The sequence below is a fragment of the Monomorium pharaonis genome, chromosome 9 (genome assembly GCF_013373865.1).
Source record: "Monomorium pharaonis isolate MP-MQ-018 chromosome 9, ASM1337386v2, whole genome shotgun sequence".
Classification (NCBI taxonomy): domain Eukaryota; kingdom Metazoa; phylum Arthropoda; class Insecta; order Hymenoptera; family Formicidae; genus Monomorium; species Monomorium pharaonis.
The window spans coordinates 3,680,685-3,689,875 of record NC_050475.1 but is presented as its reverse complement, the minus strand read 5'-3'; the positions used below and the strand labels follow the sequence as shown (position 1 = coordinate 3,689,875).

General features: G+C 32.8%; 1 long non-coding RNA gene across 1 annotated transcript in view; it reads left to right on the top strand.

Annotated features, from left to right (window-relative positions):
* The window catches only part of LOC118647299, a 26,050-nt gene extending 17,328 nt beyond the window's left edge, over nt 1–8,722 (top strand). The window contains exon 5 of the long non-coding RNA XR_004964609.1: nt 8,407–8,722. This is a non-coding gene — a long non-coding RNA (uncharacterized LOC118647299). The remainder of the gene's footprint in view (nt 1–8,406) is intronic.
* Nucleotides 8,723–9,191: the final 469 nt, after the last annotated feature.

Here is a 9,191-nt window from a genome sequence, read left to right as displayed (position 1 = left end):
GATTCTAAACGTTTGCAACTTGTGTACAAAATTTTAAGAAGCTGAAATCAGCACACACGAAAATTAATTTTTTAAAATTGTCGTGCTGGATATTTTTAGATACTGGCGACAATTCGCGACATTCGTCCGTATTCTGGATTGTTTTTTTCTTATTTAAACAGGAGTTCCAAAGTTCTAAACGTGTGTACACAATTTTAAGAAACTGAAATCAAGCCACGAAAATTAATTTTTCATTGTCGTGCGGATGGGTTTTTAGATATCTGGCGACAATTCCCGGCCAGTTCTCTATTCTGCTTGTTTTTTCTTAATGTTAAACAGAGTTCTAACGTTCTAACTTGTGTACACAATTTTAAGGAAGCTGAAATCAGCCCGAAAATTAATTTCATTGTCGGGCTGGATGGTTTTTAATATCTGCGACAATTCTCGCAAGTTCTCGTTATTCTGCATTGTTTTTTTCTTAATGTTTAATAAACAGAGTTCTAACGTTCACTAACTTGTGTACACAATTTTAAGACGCTGAATCAGCCCGAAAATTATTTTCATTGTCGTGCTGGATTAGTTTTTAGATATCTGGCGACAATTCTCCGACAGTTCTCGTATTCTGCATTGTTTTTTCCTAATGTTTAAACAGAGTTCTAACTGTTTAGAACTTGTGTACACAATTTTAAGAAACTGAAATCAGCCCGAAAATTAATTTTCATTGTCGTGCTGGATGGTTTTAGATATCTGGCGACAATTCTCGACAGTTCTCGTATTTTGCATTGTTTTTTCTAATGTCTAAACAGAGTTCTAACGTTCTAACCTTGTGTACACAATTTTAAGAAGCTGAAATCAGCACGAAAATTAATTTTAATTGTCGTAGCTGGATAGTTTTTAGATATCTGGCGACAATTCTCCACAGTTCTCGTATTCTGGTGTATTTTTCTATAATATTTAAACAGAGTTCTAACGTTTTAAACTTGTGTACTAATTTTAAAATGCTAAAATCAACCCGAAAATTAATTTTCATTGTCGTGCTGGATAGTTTTAGATATCTGGCGACAATTCTCGATAGTTCTCGTACTCTGCATTGTTTTTTCTAATGTTAAACAGAGTTCTAACGTTCTAACTTGTGTACACAATTTTAAGAAGCTGAAATCAGCACGAAAATTAATTTTTAATTGTCGTGCTGGATAGTTTTTACGTATCTGGCGACAATTCTCGACAGTTCTCGTATTCTGGTGTATTTTTCTATAATATTTAAACAGAGTTCTAACGTTTAAACTGTGTGTACATAATTTTAAAATGCAAAAATCAGCACGAAAATTAATTTTCATTGTCGTGCTGGATGGTTTTTAGATATCTGGCGACAATTCTCGACAGTTTCTCGTATTTGCATTGTTTTTTCTTAATGTCTAAACAGAGTTCTAACGTTCTAACCTTGTGTACACAATTTTAAGAAGCTGAAATCAGCCCGAAAATAATTTTCATTGTCGTGCTGGATAGTTTTAGATATCTGTCGACAATTCTCACAGTTCTCGTATTCTGCATTGTTTTTTCCTAATGTTTAAACAGAGTTCTAACGTTCTAAACTTGTGTACACAATTTTAAGAAGCTGAAAATCAGCACGAAAATTAATTTAATTGTCGTGCTGGATAGTTTTTACGTATCTGGCGACAATTCTCGACAGTTCTCGTATTTTGCATTGTTTTTTCTTAATGTCTAAACAGAGTTCTAACGTTCTAACTTGTGTACACAATTTTAAGAAGCTGAAATCAGCACGAAAATTAATTTTAATTGTCGTGCTGGATAGTTTTTACATATCTGGCGACAATTCTCGACAGTTCTCGTATTCAGGTGTGTTTTTCTATAATATTTAAACAGAGTTCTAACGTTTAACTTGTGTACATAATTTTAAAATGCTAAAATCAGCACGAAAATTAATTTTAATTGTCGTGCTGGATAGTTTTTAGATATCTGGCGACAATTCTCGACAGTTCTCGTATTCTGCATTGTTTTTTCTTAATGTTTAAACAGAGTTCTAACGTTTTAACTTCTGTACACAATTTTAAGAGGCTGAAATCAGCCCGAAAATTAATTTTCATTGTCGTGCTGGATGGTTTTTAGATATCTGGCGACAATTCCCGGCAGTTCTCGTATTCTGCATTGTTTTTTCTTAATGTTTAAACAGAGTTCTAACGTTCTAACTTGTGTACACAATTTTAAGAAGCTGAAATCAGCACGAAAATTAATTTTAATTGTCGTGCTGGATAGTTTTTAGATATCTGGCGACAATTCTCGACAGTTCTCGTATTCTGCATTGTTTTTTCTTAATGTTTAAACAGAGTTCTAACGTTCTATCTTGTGTACACAATTTTAAGAAGCTGAAATCAGCACGAAAATTAATTTTAATTGTCGTGCTGGATAGTTTTTACATATCTGGCGACAATTCTCGACAGTTCTCGTATTCAGGTGTGTTTTTCTATAATATTTAAACAGAGTTCTAACGTTTAAACTTGTGTACATAATTTTAAAATGCAAAAATCAGCACGAAAATTAATTTTCATTGTCGTGCTGGATGGTTTTTAGATATCTGGCGACAATTCTCGACAGTTCTCGTATTCAGGTGTATTTTTCTATAATATTTAAACAGAGTTGTAACGTTTAAACTTGTGTACATATTTTTAAAATGCTAAAATCAGCCCGAAAATTAATTTTCATTGTCGTGCTGGATGGTTTTTAGATATCTGGCGACAATTCTCGACAGTTCTCGTATTCTGCATTGTTTTTTCTTAATGTTTAAACAGAGTTCTAACGTTCTATCTTGTGTACACAATTTTACGAAACTGAAATCAGCACGAAAATTAATTTTCATTGTCGTGCTGGATAGTTTTTAGATATCTGTCGACAATTCTCCACAGTTCTCGTATTCTGCATTGTTTTTTCCTAATGTTTAAACAGAGTTCTAACGTTTTAACTTGTGTACACAATTTTAAGAAACTGAAATCAACACGAAAATTAATTTTAATTGTCGTGCTGGATAGTTTTTAGATATCTGGCGACAATTCTCCACAGTTCTCGTATTCTGCATTGTTTTTTCTTAATTTTTAATCAGAGTTCTAACGTTCTAACTTGTGTACACAATTTTAAGAAGCTGAAATCAGCCCGAAAATTAATTTTCATTGTCGTGCTGGATAGTTTTTAGATATCTGTCGACAATTCTCCACAGTTCTCGTATTCTGCATTGTTTTTTCCTAATGTTTAAACAGAGTTCTAACGTTTTAACTTGTGTACACAATTTTAAGAAACTGAAATCAGCACGAAAATTAATTTTAATTGTCGTGCTGGATAGTTTTTACATATCTGGCGACAATTCTCCACAGTTCTCGTAAGCTGCATTGTTTTTTCCTAATGTTTAAACAGAGTTCTAACGTTTTAACTTGTGTACACAATTTTAAGAAACTGAAATCAACACGAAAATTAATTTTAATTGTCGTGCTGGATAGTTTTTAGATATCTGGCGACAATTCTCCACAGTTCTCGTATTCTGCATTGTTTTTTCTTAATTTTTAATCAGAGTTCTAACGTTCTAACTTGTGTACACAATTTTAAGAAGCTGAAATCAGCCCGAAAATTAATTTTCATTGTCGTGCTGGATAGTTTTTAGATATCTGTCGACAATTCTCCACAGTTCTCGTATTCTGCATTGTTTTTTCCTAATGTTTAAACAGAGTTCTAACGTTTTAACTTGTGTACACAATTTTAAGAAACTGAAATCAACACGAAAATTAATTTTAATTGTCGTGCTGGATAGTTTTTAGATATCTGGCGACAATTCTCCACAGTTCTCGTATTCTGCATTGTTTTTTCTTAATTTTTAATCAGAGTTCTAACGTTCTAACTTGTGTACACAATTTTAAGAAGCTGAAATCAGCCCGAAAATTAATTTTCATTGTCGTGCTGGATAGTTTTTAGATATCTGTCGACAATTCTCCACAGTTCTCGTATTCTGCATTGTTTTTTCCTAATGTTTAAACAGAGTTCTAACGTTTTAACTTGTGTACACAATTTTAAGAAACTGAAATCAGCACGAAAATTAATTTTAATTGTCGTGCTGGATAGTTTTTACATATCTGGCGACAATTCTCCACAGTTCTCGTATTCTGCATTGTTTTTTCCTAATGTTTAAACAGAGTTCTAACGTTTTAAACTTGTGTACACAATTTTAAGAAACTGAAATCAGCACGAAAATTAATTTTAATTGTCGTGCTGGATAGTTTTTAGATATCTGGCGACAATTCTCCACAGTTCTCGTATTCTGCATTGTTTTTTCTTAATTTTTAATCAGAGTTCTAACGTTCTAACTTGTGTACACAATTTTAAGAAGCTGAAATCAGCCCGAAAATTAATTTTCATTGTCGTGCTGGATAGTTTTTAGATATCTGGCGACAATTCTCCACAGTTCTCGTATTCTGCGTGTATTTTCTATAATATTTAAACAGAGTTCTAACGTTTAAACTTGTGTACATAATTTTAAAATGCTAAAATCAAGCCCGAAAATTAATTTTCATTGTCGTGCTGGATAGTTTTTAGATATCTGGCGACAATTCTCCGATAGTTCTCGTACTCTGCATTGTTTTTTCTTAATGTTTAAACAGAGTTCTAACGTTCTAACTTGTGTACACAATTTTAAGAAGCTGAAATCAGCACGAAAATTAATTTTAATTGTCGTGCTGGATAGTTTTTACGTATCTGGCGACAATTCTCGACAGTTCTCGTATTCTGGTGTATTTTTCTATAATATTTAAACAGAGTTCTAACGTTTAAACTTGTGTACATAATTTTAAAATGCTAAAATCAGCACGAAAATTAATTTTCATTGTCGTGCTGGATGGTTTTTAGATATCTGGCGACAGTTCTCGACAGTTCTCGTATTCTGCATTGTTTTTTCTTAATGTTTAAACAGAGTTCTAACGTTCTAACTTGTGTACACAATTTTAAGAAACTGAAATCAGCACGAAAATTAATTTTAATTGTCGTGCTGGATAGTTTTTAGATATCTGGCGACAATTCTCCACAGTTCTCGTATTCTGGTGTATTTTTCTATAATATTTAAACAGAGTTCTAACGTTTAAACTTGTGTACATAATTTAAAAATGCTAAAATCAACACGAAAATTGATTTTAATTGTCGTGCTGGATAGTTTTTAGATATCTGACGACAATTCTCCACAGTTCTCGTATTCTGCATTGTTTTTTCTTAATGTTTAAACAGAGTTCTAACGTTCTAACTTGTGTACACAATTTTAAGAAGCTGAAATCAGCCCGAAAATTAATTTTCATTGTCGTGCTGGATGGTTTTTAGATATCTGGCGACAATTCTCGACAGTTCTCGTATTTTGCATTGTTTTTTCTTAATGTCTAAACAGAGTTCTAACGTTTTAACTTGTGTACACAATTTTAAGAAGCTGAAATCAGCACGAAAATTAATTTTAATTGTCGTGCTGGATAGTTTTTACATATCTGGCGACAATTCTCCACAGTTCTCGTATGCTGCATTGTTTTTTCTTAATGTCTAAACAGAGTTCTAACGTTTTAACTTGTGTACACAATTTTAAGAAGCTGAAATCAGCACGAAAATTAATTTTAATTGTCGTGCTGGATAGTTTTTACATATCTGGCGACAATTCTCCACAGTTCTCGTATGCTGCATTGTTTTTTCTTAATGTTTAAACAGAGTTCTAACGTTCTAACTTGTGTACACAATTTTAAGAAGCTGAAATCAGCCCGAAAATTAATTTTCATTGTCGTGCTGGATGGTTTTTAGATATCTGGCGACAATTCTCCACAGTTCTCGTATTCTGCATTGTTTTTTCTTAATTTTTAATCAGAGTTCTATCGTTTTAACTTGTGTACACAATTTTAAGAAACTGAAATCAGCACGAAAATTAATTTTAATTGTCGTGCTGGATGGTTTTTAGATATCTGGCGACAATTCTCGACAGTTCTCGTATTCTGCATTGTTTTTTTTTAATGTTTATACAGAGTTCTAACGTTCTAACTTGTGTACACAATTTTAAGAAGCTGAAATCAGCACGAAAATTAATTTTAATTGTCGTGCTGGATAGTTTTTAGATATCTGGCGACAATTCTCGACAGTTCTCGTATTCTGGGGTATTTTTCTATAATATTTAAACAGAGTTCAAACGTTTAAACTTGTGTACATATTTTTAAAATGCTAAAATCAGCACGAAAATTAATTTTCATTGTCGTGCTGGATGGTTTTTAGATATCTGGCGACAATTCTCGACAGTTCTCGTATTCTGCATTGTTTTTTCTTAATGTCTAAACAGAGTTCTAACGTTCTAACTTGTGTACACAATTTTAAGAAGCTGAAATCAGCACGAAAATTAATTTTAATTGTCATGCTGGATAGTTTTTACGTATCTGGCGACAATTCTCGACAGTTCTCGTATTCTGGTGTATTTTTCTATAATATTTAAACAGAGTTCTAACGTTCTAACTTGTGTACACAAATTTAAGAAACTGAAATCAGCACGAAAATTAATTTTAATTGTCGTGCTGGATAGTTTTTAGATATCTGGCGACAATTCTCCACAGTTCTCGTATTCTGCATTGTTTTTTCTTAATGTCTAAACAGAGTTCTAACGTTCTAACTTGTGTACACAATTTTAAGAGGCTGAAATCAGCCCGAAAATTAATTTTCATTGTCGTGCTGGATAGTTTTTAGATATCTGTCGACAATTCTCGACAGTTCTCGTATTCTGCATTGTTTTTTCCTAATGTTTAAACAGAGTTCTAACGTTTTAACTTGTGTACACAATTTTAAGAAGCTGAAATCAGCCCGAAAATTAATTTTCATTGTCGTGCTGGATGGTTTTTAGATATCTGGCGACAATTCTCGACAGTTCTCGTATTCTGCATTGTTTTTTCTTAATGTCTAAACAGAGTTCTAACGTTCTAACTTGTGTACCCAATTTTAAGAAGCTGAAATCAGCACGAAAATTAATTTTAATTGTCGTGCTGGATAGTTTTTACGTATCTGGCGACAATTCTCGACAGTTCTCCTATTCTGGTGTATTTTTCTATAATATTTAAACAAAGTTCTAACGTTTAAACTTGTGTACATAATTTTAAAATGCTAAAATCAGCACGAAAATTAATTTTCATTGTCGTGCTGGATGGTTTTTAGATATCTGGCGACAATTCTCGACAGTTCTCGTATTCTGCATTGTTTTTTCTTAATGTCTAAACAGAGTTCTAACGTTCTAAGTTGTGTACACAATTTTAAGAAGTTGAAATCAGCACGAAAATTAATTTTAATTGTCGTGCTGGATAGTTTTTACGTATCTGGCGACAATTCTCGACAGTTCTCGTATTCTGGTGTATTTTTCTATAATATTTAAACAGAGTTCTAACTTGTAAATTTGTGTACATAATTTTAAAATGCTAAAATCAGCACGAAAATTAATTTTAATTGTCGTGCTGGATAGTTTTTACGTATCTGGCGACAATTCTCGACAGTTCTCGTATTCTGCTGTGTTTTTCTATAATATTTAAACAGAGTTCTAACGTTTAAACTTGTGTACATAATTTTAAAATGCTGAAATCAGCACGAAACTTAAATGTATTTGTCGTGCTGGATAGTTTTTACGTATCTGGCGACAATTCTCGACAGTTCTCGTTTTCTGCTGTGTTTTTCTTTAATATTTAAACAGAGTTCTTTCGTTTAAACTTGTGTACACAATTTTAAGACGCTGAAATCAGCACGAAAATTAATTTTAATTGTCGTGCTGGATAGTTTTTACGTATCTGGCGACATTTCTCGACAGTTCTTGTATTCTGCTGTGTTTTTCTATAATATTTAAACAGAGTTCTATCGTTTAAACATGTGTACACAATTTTAAAATGCTGAAATCACCACGAAACTTAAATTTGAAAGTCGTGCTAGGTAGTTTTTACGTATCTGGCGACAATTCTCGACAGTTCTCGTGTTCTGCTGTGTTTTTCTATAATATTTAAACAGAGTTCTAACGTTTAAACTTGTGTACATAATTTTAAAATGCTGAAATCAGCACAAAACTTAAATTTATATGTTGTGCTGGATAGTTTTTACGTATCTGGCGACAATTCTCGACAGTTCTCGTATACTGTTGTATTTTTTTATAATTTTTAAACATACTTTTATCGTTTGAAATTGTGCACATAATATTAAATGCACGAAATCGGCACGACACAAGAAAAAATTTGTCGTCCTGGATAGTTATGACAATTTTAGTTATGACAAATCCCGGCAGTTCTTGTATATCTCCGTGCTTTGATATTGTTTTTAAACAGAGTTCTAGCGTTTAAAATTGTGCACATAATGTCACTGAATGGATACTGAATCAACTTCTGCCCACCGCAGTTTCCATGGGTTCCTTGGTCCGGGGAGCCAGCACCTGCCAAGGATTCTTGCCCAGGGTAACATGTGAAGATTGCAAGGGTTAAAGAAGAGGAAATGGAAAAGAGAGGCGGAGTGGCAAATTAGACGAAGGTGCCAACTCAGCTTTTACAAGAAAATATAAAGTTATCGTGAGACTATGTAGTTCCACATCCACGTCTTGCTTTGATACTACATCGACATTTCGGTCTGACGAAAAAGGTAAATGTTGCTCCGATAAAAAATATTTTTAGAATTACGTTAATTTTTTTTAAGTATCTACTATTTCTTTGAAAAATGATTGAAATAAATCATAATGTTACACCTTTTATTCTATTGTGTTGTTTTTTAATTAAAAAAAAGTCTTCGTATAGCTATTTGTCGACAACGTCGTGTTCGACTATTCGCTCGATTTCATATGTTACAAAATTTTGTTAAATAAAGGTCAATTTACACATATCCGTAACGTGTCAGTGCCATATCAGTACCGTGTCCGCGACAGTTTTGTTACTAAATGACCGTTTCCACGTATAGTTTGCGTTAAATCCAAGATTTGATCCTAAAAAGTAACTTGTTTGATATTGGATGAATCTCAGGTAAATACTGACCGTCGTAATTCATCCGTGAAAAAGTAAAAATATCGTTGACGATGAACACAATGTCACTGAATGGATACTGAACTGAACCGATCACGATATTGTGCCGATGTGTGAACATGTCCTTTCAAACCAAAAGGACAATATTTATTATCACTGATACTGATGGAAAAT